Source organism: Peromyscus californicus, unplaced genomic scaffold (assembly GCF_007827085.1).
Source record: "Peromyscus californicus insignis strain IS unplaced genomic scaffold, ASM782708v3 Scaffold_18__1_contigs__length_77618521, whole genome shotgun sequence".
Taxonomy (NCBI): domain Eukaryota; kingdom Metazoa; phylum Chordata; class Mammalia; order Rodentia; family Cricetidae; genus Peromyscus; species Peromyscus californicus.
The window spans coordinates 45,942,209-45,968,851 of record NW_026294480.1 but is presented as its reverse complement, the minus strand read 5'-3'; the positions used below and the strand labels follow the sequence as shown (position 1 = coordinate 45,968,851).

General features: G+C 38.7%; 1 pseudogene; it reads left to right on the top strand.

The window, feature by feature from the left end:
• Positions 1-15,144, top strand: part of LOC128113853 (myosin regulatory light chain 12A-like) — an 85,666-nt pseudogene extending 70,522 nt beyond the window's left edge.
• The last annotated feature ends 11,499 nt before the right edge of the window (positions 15,145-26,643 follow it).

Here is a 26,643-nt window from a genome sequence, read left to right as displayed (position 1 = left end):
CTGATGGTTTTTCCAGGGAAGTTTAACCAAGGAAGGAAGAACCACTGTGGAGGTGAGTAGCACCATGCCATGGGCTGAGTGTCCAGACTGAATAAAATAGAGAAATCAACCGAGTATAGCATTTTTCTCTCATTCCTGATAGTGAATACAATATGACCAGATACCTCACCATTATGCTCACCATACCATGATGAATTACATTCCCCTTAAACCATGAACCAGATAAGCTCATCCTTTCTCTCTGTCTGTCTCTTTCTTTGTGTCTCTCTCTGTGTATCTGTCTCTCTGTGTCTGTCTGTCATCTGTCTCTCTCTTTCCACAATGTACATTCACATGGATTGTTATTGTCTTGGCTATAGGAGCCAATGGTCAAAGCCTTTGATCCCTGTGTAAATGTTATAAAGGAGACACTGCTTCATTGTTACTTGTTGAGAAGGAATCTGAGGTCCAAAGAGACTCTCAGTAGTTACTCTCAGTAATAAATATAATAAAGATATAACTTGGGGCAGCTACATGACTTGTAAGGCTTAGTGAAACATTAAAATGTGATGCCTGTTATTCAAAGAGTAGAGACATTCGTTAAAAGCAAAATCATCTAATCATAGATGTTTTTGATTTCCATAGTGTTTTTGTTAATGTCATTCTCAGTAAATAAAATTTAAGTACATTATTAGCATTGTGTTTTATACTTCCTAATTTGAAAGTGTATCTATATTTCCGTCTTAGCAAAACAGTATAAAACAATGAACAATGTTAATTCAAGTGCCTCAGTTTAAACTCTGAATATACATGAATTTTGTCAAAACTCTGTACTCTGCTTAATGGTGATAAGTAAGGACTGAAAAAGAAAAAGGAAACCCCTCACTGCCCTGTATCACCTTTTCTATCTATGGCATCTTTTTTTTCTTATATTCTTTAATTTAGTTTACCTTATCACACTAAAAAGTATACAGCTTAAGATCATTTTAGCAAAGAGCACATTGATGAAGCCAATTGTTTGGGAAAAGGAATATTTCATGTGACTATTTGGCTAGTGTTGGGAAGTAGTAGGAGTGGGGATATGATAGAGTTCCCTGACCATCACATTTCTTAAAACAGTCACACTTTTTCTGTTCCAAATTCTACATCACACAGAAACTGTCATGACCAGTCTTAGACGCAACACATCTCATTATTGCTTCATGCCTCTCTGAATTGATACACTGTGTCTACTGGAATTCTTCACTGGTGGACCATGTGGATGCCATATGCAAACCAAGCACCCTAAATGTAATGTAATTTGTGTAATGTGCTCATTTCTTCTGTTTATGCAAAGGTTCAGTCATCTCATCACCAACAAAACACAAATTCAGTAATAAAGTGATTGAGGAGTTCAAGATAGCAACAAGAAAGCACAAAACTAAGTGTGGAATGAAACTGAGCTATGGACTTGTCCATCTTCAGGACCACATGTTCAGAAGCCCTGTTGTGGGGAGTAGCTGTGATCTCAGTTCATTTCTTGTGACTGGTGTTTGTAACTATGACTGGAAGATGAGACCATATTAGTTATGCTCCAATAAGTTTATATACTTGAAAATAAGCACATCCCGAGATGATCTTACTGTAGGTACCTCTGGTGAATGTGTCTCTCTTGTTTTCCACTGATTGAGCAGCACTGAGATGCCCCCAGATGCTACATTTCCTACTTTGGAATTTTTGGCTTGTTTCTAAGCAGATAGATGCATCAAAATAGTTGGAAACTGATAACAGGCATCTTTTGTAATTAATCTGCAAATGGAAACTTCTAGAACAGTGACTCACATTTGTTTAATTAATAAACATTTTTAGAACAGTCTGGAGAGCCCACAGTGATTCCAGTTTGTGCCTTGATTCCATCTTGAATCAACGTCAGAGAGTTCAAGCTTGTCTTTGCTCTCTTAGGTTGGATAACAGAATGTTTGGCCAAAGGCTTGGTTACCAGGTGTCTTGAGAATTATGGAAGTGTTTACACTTGTTTGTACTTTGAACCATGGTGTCCTTGAGAGGGGGAGTGTAGCATGAACATTAAAATGTTCTTATTAATAAGATCAAACCTGAGGCCAGTTATTGGGGTCAATGCTGGTAGATCAGAGAGACAGAACAAGCCACAGCTATCTCACCTTGCCAATTCCTCAGCTGGTCCTGTTTCCTCAGACTGGAAGCTTCTGTGTCTTCATCCCAATGGCTCTCAGCTGAACTGCTGCTAGAAGCCTGAATGCTTAACCAGCCAAAATGCTGCTAACCAGCCAAATGCTTCTTGTTTCTGGTCCTCAACGCCTTATAAACCTTTCTGCTTTCTACCACCACTCCCTGGGATTAAAGGCTGCTTTCTGGGATTAAAGGCATGAGTCACCATGTCTGACTGTTTCCCATGTGGCCTTGAACTCACAGAGATCCAGAGGGATTTCTGTCTCTGGAATGCTAGGATTAAAGGCGTGTGCTACCACTGCCTGACCTCTATGTTTAATATTATGGCTTTTCTGTTCTCTGACCCCAGATAAGTTTATTAGGATACACAATATTTTGGGGAACACAATACCACCACAGGGGAGGTCTTTTGTCTCCCTTGCTGTAGCTAGAGTTTTCCTGCCTGGCCCACAGTCAGGACAAATCTCTCTCACCTGCCAGTCCCACAGCCGTCAGACCCGACCAAGTAAACACAGAGACTTATATTGCTTACAAACTGTATGGCCATGGCAGGCTTCTTCTTTTTTTTTTTTTTTTTTTTTTTTTTTGGTTTTTCGAGACAGGGTTTCTCTGTGTAGCTTTGCGCCTTTCCTGGAACTCACTTGGTAGCCCAGGCTGGCCTCGAACTCACAGAGATCCGCCTGGCTCTGCCTCCCGAGTGCTGGGATTAAAGGCGTGCGCCACCACCGCCCGGCATGGCAGGCTTCTTGCTAACTGTTCTTACAGCTTAAATTAATCCATTTCTATAAATCTATACCTTGCCACATGGCTCGTGGCTTACCGGCATCTTCACATGCTGTTTGTTATCATGGCGGCTGGCAGTGTCTCTCTGACTCAGCCTTCCACTTCCCAGCTGTATTCTCCTCCTTGTCCCACCTACACTTCCTGCCTAGCCAATGGCCAATCAGTGTTTTATTTATTGACTAATTAGCAACACATTTGCCATACAGAACATCCCACAGCACCTTGCTTTGGGTATAAAAAAGCTGTGAGAAATAAACTCTGGGCTGCTGCAGTATTGACTCAGAGCCCTCCCGAAGGGAGTCTCTGCTTTTCCTATCTATTGTTTCTCAATCCTCATTCCCCTACACAGGGCTGTTTGATAGGTAGGGCAGGGCCTGGAAGAACAGGTTTTGATTTACAGCAAAATATAGGGACAAGCAGAATGTTCCCATCCACCTTACTGCCACATCTACATACAACATCCCCCACGGTGGGCATTCTATTCAAACCAGCACATGGAGTCACAATGACACATGATCATTTCCCCAAATGGTAATATAATTCTAGGTTCACTCTTTGTATTGCAATTCCTATGGATTTGACAAATGCGCAATGATACAGTATATTCACTCTCACAATATAATACTGGGTTGATTAATCTCTATTGTTTACACTATTGGTTTAAGAATCACCCAGAAGGTACATCTGATGGGAAGTTTTCTAGGGAAGTTTAGAGAAGGAAGAACCACTGTGGAGGTGAGTAGCACCATGCCATGGGCTGAGTGTCCAGAATGAATAAAATAGAGAAATCAGCAGAGTACAGCATTCTTCTGTCTTTCCCGACAATGAGTGCAGTATTGCCCAGACACCTCACCACAATGCTCACTGTACCACAGCGAGTTATATTCCCCTTGAACCATGAACCAGATAAACTCTTCCATTCTTGTTCTTGCCATTTGGTTACAAAAATGAGAAAAACAATACAGAAAATTGTTATTGTGGGAGAGGGAGAGCACCATTCTTGTGAGAAACCCGGCAGTTCAGTTCACAGGCTTTTGGAATTGATTTGTGCAAGGAGTGGAAGAAGATGAAGAGTGGGGAATCCAAAGGCTGTTACAGACAGAAGTTATGGCAAGAATTTGGAGGACCAGAATGCGAGAGAAACGCAAATCGTCGTTGACAAAAGTTTTCAAAGGGAAATGGGGACTTTTCAGGAACTGGACTAAAGAACACTCGTGCTATAAACATGACAAAGAACGGTTTCCTATGCCTGTATTCTATCAGCACCCTGAAAAGTTGAGTGATATTTAATTAGAAAATAATTCACTAAGTCGTTTGGTGGAAGAAATTTCAAGACTGAGTACTATCCAGGCTCTGGGGCCTGGGTACTGCTCATTGCTCTCAGTCTGCTCTGCAGTGGGAAAGAGTGGAAAGAAAAAAAAAAAAAGCTTGTGCAGTTGGTGAAGAAAGGAATGTGATCAAGTTTAAAAATAGAGACAAGGTGGGTGTACAGAAAGCAGCAGGAAGTGTTACAAAGACTTGTTACATTAAAGAAATACCTCATATTCTTCATTGAGACAGTAGGAAAGATGCCTTAGGACAAGACCCTACCACCTGAATTTGAAATTCATTCAAAAGAAGAGCATCTGGATTTAGAATACTTCAGAAGGAATACTCTGACAAGAGAGAACAAAACAAAAACCCCAATCATATAAGGATATGTTTTCCCTGGCCTACCAACCAAGGTACATAGAAGCTACCTACAGGTGTGCTGAAAGGGGCCAGAATCAACTGGCTGGAGATGGGCTATGTTGGCAGGCAAATTATAAGAGTTACAAGGTTACAACAGCCTGCATTAAAGTTCCAGAGAGCCACTGAGGCCAGGTACTGTGTGGCAGTGCAGTGTTTCCTGCATGGAGGCACTGGGAGGCCATTGCATGAAGCTGTAAAGGTGGAGCCGAAGTTTCAACGAAGCCTCTCATATATTGAAGATACCATGACCATGGGAAATCTGTCAAGGAAGCCTGCAGACATGAAGGAAAGCTCACTCAAGAAAGAGACAACAGTGCTTCACACAGCATACCTGAGGGAGGGCTGCCCAAGGATGTTGTAGCATGGGTTATGCCATCAAGAGCCCCGGGTGCTGGGACATAAAGCTGAAGAATTTTGCAATTTCCTTGCTTTGCTCTGGTCTTTTCTGGCTGTGTCTATGCCTCTACTTTAGAAAAGGAGGTTTTTTTTCTTAATCCTGTACATTGTGTACTTGAAGTATGTAACGTTTTTAGAGAGGGCAGAGTTAAAAGATTGCCTTAGGTTTCAAAAGACACCATGGATGTTGAACTTTTGAACACTGTTGGGACTCTAAAGACTTTGAGGGTTCCCACTGGTTAACTAAATGCATTTTGCATTGTGAGACAGACTGCCACATGCCTTAGAGGAGGAGAGGTGGGATATCATTGCTTAAAAGTGATGTGTTTAAGTGTCAAGTTGATAAGGATGGAGCTTGTGATGGTCACTGTTCATTGACAAGTAGTTGGATTTGGAACTACCTAGGAAACACAGCTCTGGAAGTATCTGAGAGTAATTCCAGGGAAGCTTAACTAAGGAAGCAATATCCACCCCAAGGATTCCTATAGCATGGGATTGCAGATTGAGTAAAAAACAGAAAGTGATGTATCACCACCACCTCTGTCTCTCTCTGTCTCTGTCTGCTGTCTGTCTGAGTCTCTCTCTCTCTCTCTCTCTCTCTCTCTCTCTCTCTCTCTCTCTCTCTCTCTCTCTCTCTCAGTTCCTGATTATAGATGGAATGTAACAAGACACATGACTGTCATTTCTGCCCTGCTGTGAATAGCCCATACATGTTTCCTTGAATCATGAGCCAAAACCAAATCTTTCCATTATTAAATTGATCATGCTAGGTATTTGGTCACAGTAACAAGAATTATAACAAATGCAGATGAAAACTAGTTTCACTCCCCTAAAAGCCAGTGTGCTCCTTCCCTGCTTCCTTAATGACTGACAACCAATAGTCTTTGTATCGTTTCTATGGGCATCTCCCTATAGACATCCTTGTCAAGTTAGCTTTCTCATTTAGGTTTCTTTTCGGGATTTGTTATCACCTTCCCTTCCAGCTCTAAACAAAGTTCCAGTGTCTCTATGCACCCAAGTGTAGTTATCCGCTCACATTCTGAAGAACCTCTGATTTGTTTTTAAGTTTTGGCAGTTGTGAATAATCCATGAGAATGTTCTTACATGGACATAAATGGCAGTTCATTTGGGTAAATACCAGAGTATGATTACGCTAGCTTCTGTGAAAATATCTGCTCCTGGCTTTCTAAATTGAGGAGCTGTAATTCTCTGCGTCTAATTACATGCCTTTCAGCTTTTCAGTTTTTCTGGTGCCTTCACTTTGCTGCTAAATCTAAGAAGAATTATTGATCTTTCAATTTGTTCAGTTTATTATTTATTAGGAAGAAGTGATAGCTTCTAAGTTCCTTACTACAAACCAGAAATACTAATTTGTTACATCTTTAGTGATAAAACAAACAACTAGACATGTAGATACTTAAATACTTTGGCAACAATAGCTACGGAAATAATAATTTAAGTAAATAATCAATTCTGAGTAACAGTCCTTTTGTATATATCAGAGAGCATATTGGGAGACATTTGGAAAATATTTTTCCTTAGTAAGAATAGTTCTTAAATGTAGACATTTGATTAGGAGAGAAATAAAATCTCTACTGGAACATTCTTTTTCTGTTTTTCTTTTCTTTTCATTTTTCTAACACCACAAAGCTAACATTTGAATCTCTGCTCATGGTTCTCATTCACTTGGAAAAAGGACTGTCAATGCTATAATTTTGGTGCAGAACTTATTTGTATGGGTGCTTCTCCTTCTCACCCCTGGAAAAGGAGTATGGTATCTTTAAGGGCAAAGCTGCCTTATTGTTGTAGTCCTTGTAGCTAGGATCAAATCCTTGGTAGCAGCAGCAGCATGTGGCACAGCTTGACCTTTCAGATCAGGCAGATTAAGAATATTATATTTTTCCCCCAGTCAATGCATGGCCCATGGTTAATGATTACTTAAAGCCTAAATCCCCCAGCTGATTTTCTGTCATTTGGAAATGATCAGAGCCCATGTCCAGCAAAATCTGGCAGTGACATTTTGGCAAGCTCTTTCAACAGCAGATGCTTCCAGAGAGGGTGGGTGGGAATGGAGGGCAAGAGCAGCCTGTAATTCAGGTAGAATTGGTTTTGTTTGCAGTTCAACTCTACAACCTTGTTCTTGGTAATGATGTGCTGACTTTGGAGACTCTTAGTGAGGTAATGAATCATGTGTCATCATTGCCTGTTTTCTTGCTCCAGAGGCACAATTGAAAATTCTATTTTCATTGAAAAACAGAATTAATTGTTAGAAGTATATTCAAACATGCCAAGTACTTCAGGAAATACATTTCTTTCTTTAATATTTATCAGGATAACTGTCATAGGTCACTATGAAGAGAAATCTGGAATGTTCTTCTTTCTTAATCCTAGGTGGTAACCAAGGATTAGAATCAAATCATGATATCCCTTTTGGTAAGCAGGCAGGCCTTGGTTCCAGCTATACAGCTGTTGGTTATTGCCAAGATACAAGTACCACAATCACTCCTTTAGGCACATCTTACCATGTTGGTCACTGTTGTGGTTCATAGGCTTCACAATGGATAGGACTGTTGGTTGCTTTCCTCCCTAGCTGTTTGCATATCACTTTCTGGTCCCATGAAAGCTACAGCTCAGGGAGGAAGCTTTAAGGTCAGTTCACGCTCAGATCTTCTCAGTCCTGTGTCCAAAATGTGTGGTAACTTCAGCAACAGGAATTTGACTTCTACTACTGGGAAGCAAGTAAGGTCAGTATCAGTAGCCTACGTTGTTGGGGGAGTCTCTAGGGTTTCCTTGACCAATAATTGGAAAGGGGGCATGGTTATCATGGTGAAGAATAACATGAATAAGGAGAAAATGAATTTCCCTCCAACAGCATCTTGTACATATTTTTCTTTTCTGTCCATTGTTTGTTTCTTCTGCTTCTTTCTTTCTCTGTCCTTATTCTTGTTTTTATTCAACCTACAGATGATGATGGCAACTGAAAGAACTTTATGTCTTCTTGGCAAAGGGCCTGGTCTTAATGAAATAGACTAAGGCTTCTAGCCTGTAAGATTTTTCTATTGACTTCTACCATGTATTACACATTGGTGTATTTTCTGAACACTTTCTCTGTTATCCTTCAGTACATGTGGTCTGGAGAGTGGGCCACTACTAACTACTCACTCTATATAAGTCCACTCTTAGTCAAGTGCTTGGTTCTCCAAAATGAAGTTTCTGGTGCCATCAATCACATTTCCATTCTAAATGTTATTCTCTCAACTCTTCTCCTGTCAACAGTGGTTTCATTTAGTGCTCTAGCTATATTTGCGGACATCAGCTTATGCACAAAGTCTCTACGTTGGAAAGGAATACCTAGTAGTATGAATTATTCTTATTTGGTAAAATGAACCTAAAACAAAACTGGAAGATGAAGAACTAGTGGACCTATTAATCTTCCCATAATTTTATCTCTCTCTGGGTTTCTGCATTAGTTAAACAGCTGCACTAAATTAACCTGTACCTACTTACAGCAGGATGATAGCCAGGAAACTTCACTATTGTGGACATAAGGCTTCCCTTGGGCCCAAAGCAACGGCTCCCTTTGTTGTGGTAATTCAGGAAGTAGGGAATAAAGGAAAGACAAAGTTAATTTTACTATCATTCAGTGGATCAGTATATAGCCAAGTGGCCACACATATTACAAAGGAGGCCAAAACCGCACTTTCTAACTAAGAAAAATGTGTACCTGGACAAAAATGCACTGTTTTGATACACACAACAATAACATTGTCAAAGTATTAAAATGAGGGTGATTACTGTTATAGAAATGCAGATACTGGCAGACTAGTTGTATAAAATAGATGACCAATTTGGACTAGAAGATGACACTATCAGGTGAATTTAAAACTGTCTAAATCATACTATACAGAGTTTTTTTTTTTTTTTTTTTTGTTTTTTGTTTTGTTTTGTTTTGTTTTTCGAGACAGGGTTTCTCTGTGTAGCTTTGCGCCTTTCCTGGAACTCACTTGGTAGCCCAGGCTGGCCTCGAACTCACAGCGATCCGCCTGGCTCTGCCTCCCGAGTGCTGGGATTAAAGGCGTGCGCCACCACCGCCCGGCACTATACAGAGTTTTTAATTAATGTATTGTTTCTTGGAGTAATTCCAAAAAGCCTTCATTGGTCATCGCCTTTGTATCAGAGAAAACAAAGATAAGGAATATATTCTCAACAATTTTAAAGATAACATAAAAGTGAACAAAGAAGTCAGTTCCTACAATGAGAGAATTGAAGCTTCATAAAATCTGGGAAGATTAAATAATGAACTAAAATAAAACACAGGAAATAAAATAGTTTAAATGGAAAGGGACTTGAAGCTTCAAACTCTTGTACAAGAGTAGATGAATATTTCAGTTTCAGTATTAAAGATGAATGGGTTTTTAACAGTAAATCTTTAAAACTATCCAGATGAAGATGATAGAGGTCTTTAAACAGGAAATCTCAAAGAAACAATTGAAGGACATGAATAAATCCCTTAAAAAAGGCCAGGAAAACACAAACAATGGGAGGAAATGAATAAATCCCCTACAGAAAGACTAGAAAAAACAAACAGTTGGAGGAAATGAATAAAACTGTTCAAGACCTAAAAACGGAAGTAGAAGCAATAAAGAAAACACAAACTTAAGGAGTTCTAGAAAGGAGAAATGGAGGAATTCAAACAGGAACTACAGAGGCAAACTTCACCAACAGGAAACAAAAGATGGAAGAGAGAATCTCAGACATTGAAGGTACAATAGAAGAAATGGATGCATCAGTCAGAGAAAATGTTAAATCTAAAAAGTTGCTGACACAAAACTTCCAGGAAATCTGGGACTCTGTGAAAAGATCAAACCTAAGAACACTAGGAATAGAGGAAGGAGAAGAATCTTAGCTCAAAGGCCCAGAAAATATTTTCAACAAAATCATAGAAAAAATTTTCCTAACCTAAAGTAAGAGATGCCTATAAAGTTATAAGAAGTATACAGAATGCCAAATAGATTGGACCAGAAAAGAAAGTCCCCTTTCTACATTATAATCCAAATACAACATAAAAAACAAAGCAATAATATTAAAAGCTGCAAAAGGAAAAAAAAGGCAAAGTAACATATGAAAGTACACCTATTATAATTACACTTCACTTCTCAATTGAGACTCTGGAAGTCAAAAAAGCCTGGACAGAAGTGCTGCAGACTCTAAAAGACCACAGATGCTAGCCTAGACTAATACAGCCAGCAAAGCTTTCATTCCCCATAGATGGAGAAAATAACATATTCCATGATAAAGTCAAATTGAAACAATACCTATGTACAAATCCAGCCCTACAGAAAGTGCTATAAGGAAAACCACAGCATAAGGAGGTTAACTACACCCACGGAAACAGAAGAAATTTTCACACCAACAAAGCCAAAAGAAGGGAAACATGCACGTACACACACAACAACAACACCAACAAAACAAGAGGAACCAAAAATCATGGGTATCTCTCAACATCAATGGTCTCAATTCCCCAATAAAAAGACACAGAGTATCAGAATGAATACAAAAACAGGATTCATCCTTCTGCTGCATCCAAAATACAAGCCTCAACATCAAGGGTAGATATTTACTCAGGGTAAGTGAAAGACTTTTATGACAAAAATTTGAAGTCTTTGAAGAAAGAAATTGAAGAATATATCAGAAGATGCTCAACCATACCACAAGGACACTTGCTCAACTATGTTCAAATCAGCATTATTCATAATAGCCAGAACCTGAAAACAACCTAGATGCCCCTCAACCAAAGAATGGATGAAGAAAATGTGGCACATATACACAATGGAGTACTACTCAGCAGTAAAAAACAATGATATCATGAAATTTGCAGGCAAATAGATGGAACTAGAAATTATCATCCTGAGTGAGGTAATCTTGACTCAGAAGGACAAACATGGTAAGTGAAAGACTTTTATGAAAAAATTTCAAATCTTTGAAGAAAGAAATTGAAAAATATATCAGAAAATGGAAAGCTCTCCCATGCTCATGGATCTGTAGGATTAACATAGTAAAAATGCCCAAAAGAAATCCACATATTCAATGAAATCCCTATCAAAATTTCAACACAGTTATTTGCAGACCTTGAAAGACCAATATTCAACTTCATATGGAAAAACAAAAACAGGATAGCCAGGATAACTAAAACAATCTTCAAAAATAAAAGAGTTGCTGGAGGTATCAGCATCCTCTATTTCAAATTGCACTACAGAGCTATATTAATAAAAACTGCATAGTACTGGCATAAAAACAGACAGGTTGATCAATGGAATTGAATTGAAGATCCAGACATAAATCCACACACCTACTGATACCTGTATTTTTATAAAGAATGCAGAGCTATGCAATGGAAAAAATCTCATCTTCAACAAATGGTGTTTGTCAAACTGGATATTTGCATATAGAAGAATGCAAATAGATCCATGTCTATCATCCTGCACACAACTCATGTTGAAATGGATCAAAGACCTCAGCATAAATCCAGATACACTGACCTTAATAGAAAAGAAAGTTGGGAATAGCCTTGAACACATTTTCACGGGAGACTACATTTGAATAGAACACCAGTAGAACAGACACTAAGACTGATAATTAATAAATGAGACCTCAAGAAACTGAAAAGCTTCTTTAAAGCAAAGGACACTGTCAATTGGACAAAGCAGCAGCCTACAGAATGGAAAAAGATTTTTACCAACTCCATATCTTATAGAAGACTAATATCCAAAATATACAAAGAACTTAAGAAACTAGACATCAAAATGCCAAATAATTCAATTATGAAATGGGGTGCAGATCTAACCAGAGAATTCTCAATAGAGGAATCTCAAATGGCTGATAAGCACTTAAGCAAATGTTCAATATCCTTAGCCACAGGAAAATTCCATTCAAAACTACTTCAAGATTTCATCTTATACTTGTCAGAATGGCTAAGATCAATGATACAAGTGACAGCTCATGCTGATGATGATGTGGAGTGAGGGGAACACTCCTTCATTGCTGGTGAGAATGCAAACTTGTGTAGCCACTATGGAAATCAATATGGAAACTCCTCAGAAAATGGGGAATCTATCTACCTCAAGACCCAGATATACCACTCTTAAGCATATATCCAAAGGACCTCACCCTACTACAAGGACACTTTCTCAACTATGTTCTTTTTGGCATTATTCTTAATAGCCCCAAACTGGAAACAACCTAAATGTCCCTCAACTGAAGAATGGATAAAGAATGTGGTACATTTACATAATGGAGTGTTACTCAGCTGCTAAAAAAAAAAAAAGACATGAAATTTGTAGGCAAATGGATGGAACTAGAAACAATCATCTTGAGTGAGGTAACTGGGACCTAGAAAGACAAATCAGTATGCATTCACTTATAAATGGACATTAGCTGTCAAGTAAATGATAACCCAGAGAGGTTTGGTAAAGAGGAGGGGTCTAGAGAGGATGCATGGGTCTCCCTGAGAAGGGGAAATCAAATAATTTCCAGTGGTGACAGGAATGGGAATGATCAGGAGCAGGGAGATGATATGGGGGAGACAGTGTTGGGGGAGATACAATTGGAACTGAGGTGCATTTGGGAGACTGTGGAAACAGTGCAGTAGAAACTTCCTGGAATCTATGAGGGTGATCCTAGTGAGGACCTTTAGTAATAGAGGTTAAGGAATCTGAACTGGCCATCTCTTGTTGCCAGTCAAGGCTTCCAGTGGCTGGACTAGGTTGTATTTGGTTGAGTTGTTGACTGAGGGGGGCCTGTGGAGATCCCCAAACAACCCAGGTAGATGCTAGGATAGAAGGTTGCTCACTGCACACTGAAAGCAGGGCCCCATTGCCAAGGACAACATCCACACAGTTAAATGAATGTGAAGAGGTTCATCTGGTACCTACATGGAGCCTTCATTGCTATGTTCTAATCTCTTTGGCAAGGAAGGTACTTTACAGGCTACTGAAAGAGAAAACTGGACACCAACCCAGCCACAAAACCTCAATTAGTCCTGCCTGCAAGATGTGCTGGGACAATGGTGGATCAGAATGTGTGAGAGTGGCCAACCAATGTCTGATTTAACTTGAGGCTCACACCTCGATGGGGAGCCCAGGCCCAACACTCCTTGGATCACCAGGAACCGGAGACTAGATAGCCCAGAGACCTAAGAAGAACCAAAATGACTGGTCCACAAAACAACAACAACAATTAAAAAAAATCAATGAAATGATTCCTAATGATATTCCAGTATACTTATAGATTGGTGCCTTGTCCAGTCATCATCAGAAACTTCCACTGACAGCAGATGGGAGAGGATGCAGAGACCCATAGCCAGACATTATATGGGGAGAGTCAAATTTTGAGGTCTTCATCAGGTCCCACGCTGAGGAGCTCAGTGAATCTCTAGGAAGAAGAGGCAGAGGGTGGAAAGATTGTAGGATCCACAGGGGATGGAGGAAACCAGGAGAACATGGCTCATTGAATCAACCAAGTGGAGCACATATAGGCTCACAGAGACTGAAGTGGGAAGAATAGGGTCTGCAGTGATCCTGCACCAGGTCCTCTGAGTACATGTTGTGGCTTTTAGGCTGGTGTTTTTGTGGGACTCCTAACTGTGGGAGTGGGTGTGTCTCTGACTCTATATCATGCCCTTGGGAATCTTTTCCTCCTGTTTGGTTGCCTCATCCTGCCTCAACATGAAAGCTTTTGCCTTGTCTTATTGCATTTTTTTTGGTTTGGTTTGGTTGTTGTGTCTTAGAGGCCTGCATTTTTCTGATGGGATATAGAGGGAGAATGGATTTAGGGAAGGGGGAGGTGGGGAGCAGCTGGGAGCAGTGGGGAGGGAAAACTGCAGTCAGGATGTATTGTATGAGAGCAGAATCTATTTTCAATTTTTAAAAAAGACTGCATTTTCTCTTATTCTGAAGCTTATCTCTGGATTCTCTATATCCTCCCCCCCTCCCCCACCCACCAGGCCTGGTTCTTCCTGCCACCTGTTATACAATGAGACCAGATTTTCCATTTTCATGTTTTTTACCTCCATCCAATCCCTTGGTATATTCTCCAGATAAAGTTTGCTTGTTAAACACTAAGTAATTATCTAACAGATACCATATAGTCTTATGTAGCTTCAAGACACAGAAACTCTACACCTTTGAGTGTTAAAGTCAAAACTGCAAGATGTTAAGAATCTAGAACATATCTTTCATCCCAATTTTATAATATCCTCTTTGAAAACATAGTCAGGTGTATTGAGTGACTTTTCCTGGGGAGATATCAACAAATGTCCATTCACTCCAGAGAGGACTCCAAAGACAGACTAAATAAACAATCCTACTCAAGTCTAACTTAGTGAACCAGGGTGTTTAGTAGAGTTACTTACAGAAATATCGGTGAGGGTTTACTTACAGAGGCATGAATAACTCATCGTGACCAGGCTTCCCACCAGTTTGTTGGCCAAGACTGGAAGTAATAGTTCTTCTAGAGGCTATAGTATTCACAGGGCAGTGAGAGTGGCAGCTAACACTTCACTGATACACTCTGATTCTCATGGCTATGCTGGGATTGAACCAAAATTGAGCACAGGACAAAGACCAAGACCACAAGAACTACCCTCGGTGCACAACATCCAATGAGTTTGCCATGCTTAACCAACCACAGATCCAGCAGTTCAAAAAGGCCTTCAACATGAGTGATCAGAACAGGGATGGCTCCATCTATAAGGAAGATTTGAATGATATAGTTGCCTCACTGGGGGAAATCTAATTGATGAAAATCTGGATGCCGTGATGTATGAGGCTCCAGGCTTCATCAGCTTCACCGTATGAACGGTATAGAACCTGAAGATCTCATCAGAAAGGTTTTTGCCTGTTTTGATGAGGAAGTCACCAGCACCTTCCAGGAAGAATACCTGAGAGAGCTCTTGACACCATGAGCGATTAGTTTAAAGATGAGGCTGTTGAGCTGTACAAGAGAAGACCCTGTTGACAAAGAGGGGAAGTCAACCACGCTGAGTTCTCAAACATCCTTAAACATGGATAAGAGGCAAGGATGACTGAAGAGAACTTCAAATTCTAGTCAAATGCTCGACTGGGATATTTCTGAAGTATTTCATTGGGAGCCTATTACATGCCCTTATCATTACAGCCTTTTACCTTTCCTGTTTTGTATTTATTCTTAGCCATTAAAAAAAAAAAAAACACTCACTGCCGGGCGGTGGTGGCGCACGCCTTTAATCCCAGCACTCGGGAGGCAGAGGCAGGCGGATCTCTGTGAGTTCGAGGCCAGCCTGGGCTACCAAGTGAGTTCCAGGAAAGGCGTAAAGCTACACAGAGAAACCCTGTCTCGAAAAACCAAAAAAAAAAAAAAAAAAAAAACACTCATCTTTATAATCAGATTGACGCTGGGACTTGCTGTCATTTTAGTAAAGTTAAGGTAATTTAACTTATAAGCAGCCATGTCCCTCCCAGATAACTGCATTCCACATAGAGAAAGTTAATCTGTCTTTTTTTGTTGTTCTGAATGATAGTTAACCTTTCTGATGAAGAACAGATACTAATGAAAATCTATTACCCATAAGTAGGTCTTTTCTCCAATTAAATTAATCACATAACTTCTTCTCCTATTTCAGCTCTGTTTTCTAGTACTTCAATTGTCTTTGTACCATATATTATATTCTAAAATTGGACTTCTGAATATTCATTTCATGAATTTATTTTGAATTACTTCTATTAACATTATATATGCATTTTTAAACAAATTACTGCCCTAGTTGCTTTTGGAAGTGTTTTTTTTTTTTTCATTTAGTTTTCATGAGGATATTTTATAACATGAAATGTAATATTTAATAACACAATCTTTTAATTATATGAGAAATAAAGCTGTGCATGGTGATTTCTAATTGGAATTTAATAATTTTCATGAGGAATGATAAAAATATAGTCAGAATGGTCTATGAACTTGGTGACTTTTTTGTGGGAAATGAGAAAAAGTTAGGTTTGAACTGTGGAATTTAAACTGGCGTGTTGCACCTTGCCCCCTGGGGTGACGCTTCAGTTGTACATTGGCAAACACTCTCTGAGTCACAGTGCTTTCTTCTGGCTCAGAGCTCTTTGGAACCTGTGGGTCTTATTTTACCTCAGGAGCTGCTGGATTTCACACCTCCATCTGTCACCCTTCTAGATCTTTCCTCTTGAGCTTATTAGCACTATCCAGCAGCTATCTTCAAGATACACTTCCAGGAGAAATAAAAGTTCCGTGCAAGGAGCAAAAAGGTTTCTAATTCCCACATGTCAGCACTTCAGGTCAGGCCGGCTGCCAGTGACTAATAGCATTTAAACAATAGTTCATTCAGGTGAGATGATTCACTAGATGTTATTATTCAAAAGTGAGAAGAAAATAGGTTGGTTTTTCATCTCAAAACTACCAAAGTACACAGAAAATGAAGCTAGAGGTCCAGTTCTTCATCCAAGCTTCATAGGTAACTTGTAACTTGACAATGAATTTCTTCATGACCTTTCAACATCTCTGTTTTCTTGTATGTACAATTAAGAGAATATCGCCTGTCTTATGTGCTCTCTGTGAAAATAGAATAACTCTCAAGTTACAGTGAACTGGGTGTATTCAGTATGTATGTCATCAATATTCTGATTTAGAAGCTGAAAGATATAAGTGTATAAATTGAGAAAGGCAGCAAAAGAGAGCCAATGTGATTAGTGGTTATTCACTTGATTTCTCATCTTGCAGTTGCATTTGGGAGAAAGAAGCTATTTCTAGTCTATTTGATTGGCTTTCAACTGAAGGTGTAAAATGAAAATTCATTTCACAGTCTCAAGTTTGTTTGATAAATTTTAACATCATAGAAATTTGCATATCCAAGCTCCAAGGCTAGCAGTTGTGTGTATGTGAATAAACTCAGTAGATACTCACTCTTGGTTTCAAATCTAAATCTGTTACATCTAGAAATGAAAATGTATTCTTATTTATAGACCTCAAGCACATTTGGATCATGATAAAGAAAAGCAGATTAAGCCGGGTGGTGGTGGCTCATGCCTTTAATCCTAGCACTTGGGAGGTAGAGGCAGGTGGATCTCTGTGAGTTCAAGGCCAGCCTGGGCTACAGACTGAGTTCCAGGAAAGGTGCAAAGCTACACAGAGAAACCCTGTCTTGAAAAACCAAAAAAAAAAGAAAAAAGAAAAGATTAATGATTAATTATTATAAAATACCCATATCATAATAAAGAGTGTGGCTCTATGATTCCTCACTCAGTATCAAGCCATCATTCAAGATCACCGAAGTTACCTGATTTGACTAAGTTTTGACACTCAGGCATCAATCAAGAACAAGTTTCAGCTCTATATAGTTAGTGGGAAAGCACATAATTTGTATTATTTTTCTTTTAGCTTTTCCTTATCTACATTACTATACTGAACAGTATTTACCTGTGAAGCCTAGAGTCATAAGTAACTACATTTAACAAAAACAAATAAATCACATGTAATCTTTAAAGCCAAACATTGATATTATCCATAGCATGAAGCCTTTACTAATCTTTTAGTCAATATGAATAGCAACTTCACATAGCTAAAAGCTATGTGATCTTATCTCATCTCTCTAAAAACTCCCAAGACTGATTCCATACATCAGTTTAATAAATATTCATACTCTGTGTTACATTCCTGTTTGTGTGCCCTAATGTGTCCAGTATGGTGTCATTTAACAAATAAAAAGGTATTGGAGCTGGGCAGTGGTGGTGCGCGCCTTTAATCCTGGCACTCGGGAGGCAGAGCCAGGCAGATCTCTGTGAGTTCGAGGCCAGCCTGGTCTACAGAGCAAGCTTCAGGACAGGCACCAAAACTACACAAAGAAACCCTGTCTCAAAAAACAACAACAACAACAAAACAAAGAACAACAACAACAAAAGGTATTGGAGTTGTGGAATTGGGATGGTCATAATGAAAAATCATAATAAATCATTGCCGCTGATTTATATTTATTTATATTAAATAAACTGAGTATTATTTGATTACAGAATGAGAAACAATGTATGAGGCATGAGATTTTTTTCTTACATTATTTGAAAATATACTATGGAAGAAATATTGAAGTGAGTGAACAATGGGTAGAGTTTTTAAACAGTGGCGTTCTCTATGAATGAATTCAGCTTCAGATAAATACACTTCATTATCTGACAGAAAAGGTCACTATCACAAAGTAGATCTCAGAGACAATATGGAGAGCAGCTCATGCTATTGAGAAATCGATGTGGTAAGGACCCTTGCAAAGGTTAAGGCTCTCAAGGAACTATTTGAAATTGCTGTTAGTTGTGGGGAAATTTAATAGTGTGATGTTTTGAGGTGGTAAGTTGTCTTATCTGGGGTCTGTGAGAGCATAGGCAAAGTTCATAACTGTTTTAATAAATTCCGATGGAGCCAGCACGGAAGGATTTCAGGACGAAAACTTCTGACTTATGTCTTTAAGTTTTACATGCTTTTCCTTACCACTTAAACAAATATAAAAATGCATGGCTAGGGACAGAAGGTCTAAGTTATTTACTGAAAACCTCGAAGTTTCCTTCATCTGTCTGTGGGATATAAAGATTGTCATTTCATCATACAGATTGCTGCCAACTGGGGCTTTGCTCTCTGGCATGGGACACAGACAGCAATGTCTCTGACACTGCAAATTGGCACTGGTCAGTAGAAGTTATAAAACATTTAGGCCATGCTTAAAATCTCTGTTAGTCAGCTTTGTTGTATGAGTGTGTGATACATAAGACATGCAATTCCTGTATTCTCCTTCAATAAAGTACTGGCCCTGGTGACGGTGCATGCTGCCAGCACACAGACTTTATCTATTTGGCTCTTCAAAGAGACAAAGGAGTTACCTTAACTGCGGAGATGTACCTTTATTAAATTCATGCCCTTCAGAGAATTATCCAGATGAACTGACAAAATGATGCAAGATTATAAAGTGGGACTATTTGAGCACTATTTAGGAAAACTGTGATCATCTTTATGGCTCCAGAGCTCCCTGCAGGGTCATCTAAACTTGGTGGTAAGCCTACTTTGCACCCTGGCCTCTCTGTGGGCCAACTTCTATTTATCTGTTTTGCTTCTACAGACACTGATTTTTTTAGTTTAATTACTGCACGTCAAACATTGTTGTATGTTAGTTAGTGGGGAGAATCAAATATGGAAAGGATGGAATTGACTAAGTTAAAGTATGGTATTTCTTAGCAACATAAGAAAGGATTCATGAGAAGTAATGATCAGGAAATATCAGAAAATTCTAGATACTATGACTTATGTGTAGGTCATTCTCATCAGGACAAATAGACCGTGAAAAAAAGCTAAAGAAGGTAGACTAACAGTATCACAAATTGAGGTGGGAGGTCCAAGAAACTCTGAAGTTACCACTGTGACAACAGACTACGGCCAATCACTTATAGTAGGGGAATGTGAGTGTGTCACACAGAACATGAAAGGTGGCACAACAATAGCTTTTAGAGTGAACACGAGAACTGTTTTAATAAATTCCGATGGAGCCAGCATGGAAGAAGGATTTCAGGACGAAATGGAAAAGCAAAGGATGGCACTTGGTAAGCTCTTATACCAGTCATGCAATCATGCCATGACGAATGCTTGTGTAAAATTAAGTGTGTGTGTGTGTGTGTGTGTGTGTGTGTGTGTGTGTGTGTGTGTGTGTATGTGTGTGGTCTGGAAATGTATGAGAACCTGTCCAATGTCACCCAGCTAAAAGCCGTCAGAACTAGAGTTTTAAAATTGGTTTATGTGAATTTACCCAGTTCCCCAAACTGCTACTGCGTATCTGTCGTATGAAGAATTAAATTTCAAAAATTCCATGTTATTAATAAATAGTAAAATGTATTTCTTTAATCTCCACCCATGATTTCTTAGATGCCAACATATGTTTAAGCTAGGCTGTCCCTAAGTTGCTATGTCACATGGGATTACGAGGAGTAAGTTACCAAAAATTAAACTTCTCATTGAAATCAGTTACCTTCTTTCCAGGTGTCCTAATAATCTGTTGTTATGTTATTTTTTTTCTCCCTGGGGAAAATGAACAAAAATCTATTCACTCCAGATAGGGCACCAACAACAGACCAAAGAAACAATTCCATCCATCTGGTCCAATTTAGTGACCAGTGTGTCTATTGGGGGTTACTTACAGGAATATGAAGAAGGGGTTACTTACAGGAGCATGGGTGGGTAAAGCAGCTACATCACTGAAAAGCCCACTTCACATAGACAAAACTCATAAACGCTGTATCCTTTGGAGGTCCCAGCATGACCTTCAATCAGGTCAGCTGATTGGCCTCCCCTTCCCAGTGATTGTTACAGCTAATGTGGTACTGGGGAGGGGTCCTTTAAGTTTTAGTGGCTTGCTAAGACTTCTGAGTTTATTTCCAAAGTCTTCAAATGTTGTTTTCTTCCCAAGTATTAAGGAGCCTCCTTCTAGAAAGGAATGTTTTATTTCAGAGAAAAATAGCTATGCACCATCCAGTAATACATAGGAGCGTCCCTTTGACAGGTACTTTCAAAAGTTTCATCATCTTCTACCTCAAAGGCTGACTTCTTAAAGAGAATCAACTGGCTTTTCCACGATAAAATTTCTGTGTCATTGAAGAAAATACAGTCTGCTCTCAAGACTGTTTGAATTATTTTCTTTGGTAGTCACTCCTTAGTAGAAAAGCAACATCACACATTCAAAAGAAACTGATACACAGAAAAGCAACATTACAGAAGATCAGGGGTGCAACTGGTCAGCCCTGGAAACAGAAATGACTTCATTCCGTCAGTAGAGCTGGAAAAGACTGCAATAAAAATTTACCCAAGAGGACAAGCAAAACAATATTCATATATCATCCAGTTCATAGTTATATCTACAAGGAGACACCAAATATATCTTGAAATAATACTACATTTAGAAGGACAGTGGTATTTAGACCATAAAGAAATCTGTTGAGTGATAATAAACTTCCTTAAAGTTGTTGGCAAGATGTCTCCCAACTATCTATTCAGTTATCTTTTATCTGCCCAATGAAAAGATAATGTCTATAAAGGGGACCTCTTTACACTTTTCTTCAGTTCAAATAATATTATATGTATATACTCCATATATTTCATTGTTAAAGAATTCAGTGCAAAACCAATAAATTCTGCTTTTTAATCTGTAAAGTGTGCTATCAAATGTGGGAGAGTTCTGTAAGTTCAACATGGGTACCTAGCACGATGATATATCCCATTCCATGAAAATAAAACTGCCTTGTCAAAAGTAATGTATTTCTTAGCACCCATCCCTTTTCATTATCTTCGTATGCAAAGCTAACTTTGAAGAGGGCACATAATTTGCTAATGTGTTATAGGAAAGGACAAGTCAGGACAGAGTCATACAAAAGAAGTGCAGGACTAGTTTTTTGTAATTGTGGCTTGAGAACTTTCAGATAATGTAATTCAAATTTTTAGAGTAGAATTTATCATGATAGTGGATAGATCTTAATATTCTTAAACAGTATCATTGCAATAACAAGTCAATTGCATAGAGTAATCATATCAAGTAAAATATCAAGCAGGTTGCAAAAACTGCATTTTATAAAACATACATGCAATATGCTTTTATAGTCACAAAAAATTTGAGATTTTATGAAGTCATTAGGCTCATTTTGGGGTTGTCTGAGCTCATACGATGGATATATAATATTTGTGGAGCCAATATCTATCAGTGGTCCTGAAGTGACATTTGAGACTCATGGAAGACTATAGTTTTCCTTTGATGACCACACATGTTCAGAATACAGCTGGATCCTTTTTAGCATTAAGCTTTCGGTTTTAATATGTTCTTTGGGGAAGCCTGCCTTGGCTACCCAATCTATACACTATTATATACACATACAGGCATATACAGATGCATACACATACATACACATGTACATGAGTAGGCTCTGTATTTTTAATGGCTGTACTAACTTTTACATGCACACGAACAGTGTGTGATGGTTCAGTACATTCTTGGCAGCTCTCCTTATTTTTTGTCTTTCTGTTACTGTAATTATTTTGTTTGCTGTACTGTGTGTTGAACCTGGGGTCTATACATGCTAGGCAAGTAGTACACCATTCAGGTACATCATTCACTTATGGTTAATATTTTTTGTAATCATTCTAACTGAAATGAGGTGAGATCTTGTGGTTTTTTACTTTTAAGAATCATTTTTTTACATTCCAGTATTCTAAGTAGTCAATTCCCATGTGACTTATCATATGATTACATAATATTATTTTGCTTTCTAGCTGCTTACTGTATGTAGAGGTTACTTATCAACTTATACCTAAGCTCCTCAAAGACAGAGAAAACATCCTCTGTTGGTTTCATAATTATTCATAGTAGGACTTTTTAATTTTTAATGTTTTTGTTCACTCCTGAAACCCCCCTCCCCAACCCAACTCCTCTCTTGCCCTACTCCAAAATCCGTGTTTTATTATTAAACGTATATACACATGTGTATGTATATATGTATATGCTTATAGACATACACATAGACATATAATCAATTTAGTTCATTTAGCTTTACTCATATACGCAAAGTTGACCACTTAGGGACAGCTGTGTGGGAGTTCGTCTTTGGAGGTATCTGATTTGCCCACTTTCAGCAGCCATGGACCATCTGTAGTTCTTCATCTAGGGCTAGAATCATGTGGAATTTCCTGTCTTCCTTCACATGCCAGCTGTTGTCACTATGCTGGTCTTGTTCAGACAACCATATTGTTGGGTGTTCATGGGTTCACTTTCATATCTTGGACACACAAACTACCAATAGGCATCCCAGGCCTATGGCTTTTATAATCTTCCCTCCACCTCTTTCACGATTTTCCTTGAGCATTAAGTTTAAGGATTTTGTTGTAGATGTGTTAGTTGGAACAACTATTAACAGACTAAAAAGCTGAGGTTGTTATTTAGGGAGATGGAAGTTCCCATACCAGTGAGTAGAATGGCATCCTCAGGAAAGGTCATAAAATTTCTTCTGCTGTTTTCCAAGGAATTGATCCCTAAAAGTACCGACCATAAGCTATCATACATGTGTGGTTGATATATTGTGCACCCCAATAAACTTATCTGGGGGTCAGAGAACAGAACAACCACTATATTAAAGATAGAGATTAGACAGTGGTAGCACATGCCTTTAATCCTAGCATTCTGGAGGCAGAGATCCATTTGGATCTCTGTGAATTCAAGGCCACACTAGAAACAGCCAGGCATGGTGACACACACCTTTAATCCCAGCACTTGAAATCTCATGTCTTGCTTTGGAAAGACACACACCTTTAATCCTAGAAAGTGATGTCAGAAAGCAGAAAGGTATATAAGGCATGAGGACCAGGAACTAGAGGCTTTTTTAAGCTTTTAGGTTTTTAGCTGCAGTTCAGCTGAGATCCATTCAGATGAAGACTCAGAGGCTTCCAGTTTGAGGAAACAGGATTGACTGAGGAGTTGGAGAGGTGAGGCTGGCTGTGGCTTGTTCTGCTTCTCTGATCTTTCAGCTTTCACCCCAATACCTGGCTTTGGATTTTTTATTAATAAGACCTTCTAAGATTCATGTTACACACATGGTCTGGTTTAAAGCTGAAAATGAGCATTATGTAATGCTCTCTAAGATTCCTTGAGAAAAGTGTATGCAACTGCATCAAACCTTTAATTGTTTTTCTATTTCCTAATTATTCAAATGTATATTTACCTTCATTCCCATTCCTGTTGATCTCAGAACCACAGAAAAATAAGGCAGCTGCTTCTTCTCTCCAAAAGATTAGTTTATTTCTAGTGTAGGCTATTGCCTATATTTAGATGTTAGTTTTTCTTTCCTCTTTTTTTTAACAAAATCTAGAGAATTAAAAAGTATTACAGTAGTGTTAAAATATTACAATTTTTGCAGTATAGTAGTGACTTGATTCTCATGACATTGACAAAATTGTTTCTAAGATTTTATCAGTGAATACTACAATTAGCCTTGTTATAATTAAACATACATGTGGTTAAGAGAGTGACTTCCATTTGACCACAGCATGAACTTGCTCTTGTCTGAAACCTTTTTTATGTCTACAGAAAGTATCACACTGTTTTTCTGTTAATACAGTTTGCTACGCTGATAGTTTCTGAATATTGAGACAAATATATTTTGAATGTGATCAGATTGTTTTTCTTCTCATTCAAAATTCATGGAATGATATTTAATTTAGATTTATATATTTATATTTATCAATTTAATGCCTTATACATTTAATTGATTGTCATTTACATTTCAATCTTAATACTAATTTGGAAATTCTAATTTCATTGTTAAGGTGACAAAAGAACATTATTTTGGATATTTTTTTTCATTATGGCTCCAAAACTGTACAATCAAATCAAACACATTTGTACCTTAATTATTTGAGAAACTTTACCTTATGAATTAATTTGTTTTTTAAGAAAATAAAATTAGGGCTCAGAGATGGCTCAGAGGTTAAGAGCACTGGCTGCTCTTCCAGAGGCCCTGAGTTCAATTCCCAGCAACCATTTGGTGGTTCACAACCATCTCTAGTGGGATCTGATGCCCTCTTCTGACATAAAAACATCCACGCAGATAGAGAACGCATATACATAAAATAAAGAAAGAAAATTAAATTAAAATATAAAAGATTACTATTCTTAATCTCATGTTGATTATTTTAGCTTCTCTCTAGGAAACAGAAAAGATAAGTATCTCTTCTAATCTAGCAAATGTAACAGGCTTTTTCTTTTTTGGGCCACCAGCCAACTCCCAAACCATAACACAGAGACTTAAATTATTAGTCATAAATGCTTGGCCTTAGCTTATGCTCATTTTTGGCTAGCTTTTTTTCTTTAACTTAAACTAACATTTATAATCATCTACATTTTGCATCAGGGCTTTTTACCTTTATGTATGTCGTACTTTGTGTCTGCATGGCTGATCCTGGGCATCTCCCTCTCCTTCTCCCTCACTCTCTCCTTTCTTCCCCTGTCTTGAGCCTAGATTTCTCCTCCTATTTATTCTCTCTGCCTGCCAGCCCTGCCTATCCCTTTCCTGCCTAGCTATTGGCCATTCAGCTTTTTATTAGAGCAACAAGGTGCTTTAGGCAGGCAAGGTGAAACAGAAACACATCTTTACATAATTAAACAAATGCAGCATAAACAAAAAGTAACACACCTTTACACAGTCAAGGTAATATTCTATAGCATACACAAATGCAACCCATATTGGCCTAGTTAAAATAATATTCTACAACAAGTAAAGGATGAAAAACAAAACATGGAGTGTGGAATAGCCTTGAATGCATCGGCACAGGAGACAACTTCCTTAATAGAACACCAATAGAGCAGGCACTAAGATCAACAATTAACAAATGGGACCTCATGAAACTGAAAAGCTTTTGTTAAGGCAAAGAACACTGTCAATAGGACAAAACAGCAGTTTACAGAATGGGATGATGGAGAATTCCAAATTAGACTTTCTCTCTGCATAATATCTGATGTGAGTCGCTGCATCCTGTCCTTTCATTTTGCTTCCAGAAGAAGCCTCTCTAATGACTGCTGGACAAGGTACAAATCTATGAGTATAGAGAATATCATTAGGAATAATTTCATTGATTTGTTGTTGTTGCTGTTGCTGCTGCTGCTGTTATTGTTGTTTAGATCAGTTGTGTTTGGTCCTCCTTAGGTCTCTGGACTATCCAGTCTCTGGTTCCTGGCCATGCAAGGAGTGATGAGTATGGGCCCCCTGTCATGGAGTGGCCTTAAATCAAATCAGGCATTGGTTGGCTTCTCCCACAAGTTCTGTGCCACCATTGCCCTACCATATTTTGCAGACAGATTGTAGGTCAAAGGTTTTGTGCCTGGATCGGTGTCCATCTTTCTCTTTCAGTAGTCTGCAGAGTATATCCCTGCAGCAAAAAGACTAGAATATAGGGGAGAAGGCTCAATGTAGGCACCAGCTTGACTTCTCCATGTTCAATGAGTGTGGGGTGTTTTCTTTGGCAATATAGCCCTGCTGTCAGTTTGCAGAGAGCACCCTAGACCCGCCACTGGAAGCCTTGCCTAGATACAAGACATGTATGATTGTGATTCTGTATGGCCCCATTACTAGGAATCCTCACTAGGATCACCTTCATAAATTCCAGGAAGTTCTCACTGTACTACATTTCTACAGAACCCCCAAATGCCCCCCAATTCCATCTGGCTATCCCCGCACTCTCTCCCTTCACCCCAACCTGATCCCCTGCTCCTGTCCCCATCCATCCCCATCTGTCCATAAAATCTATTCTAATTTCCCCTCCCAAGGAGATCCATTAGTCATCATTGCCCACCCCACCCCCTCCTAGACACCTTTTCTTTACCTAAAATTTCTGGATCTATCTATCTATCTATTATAGCTTGGTTATCATTTACTTAAAGGCTAGTATATACTTATGAGTGAACACATATTGTATTTATCATTTTGGATCGGGGTTACCCCAGACTGGATGATT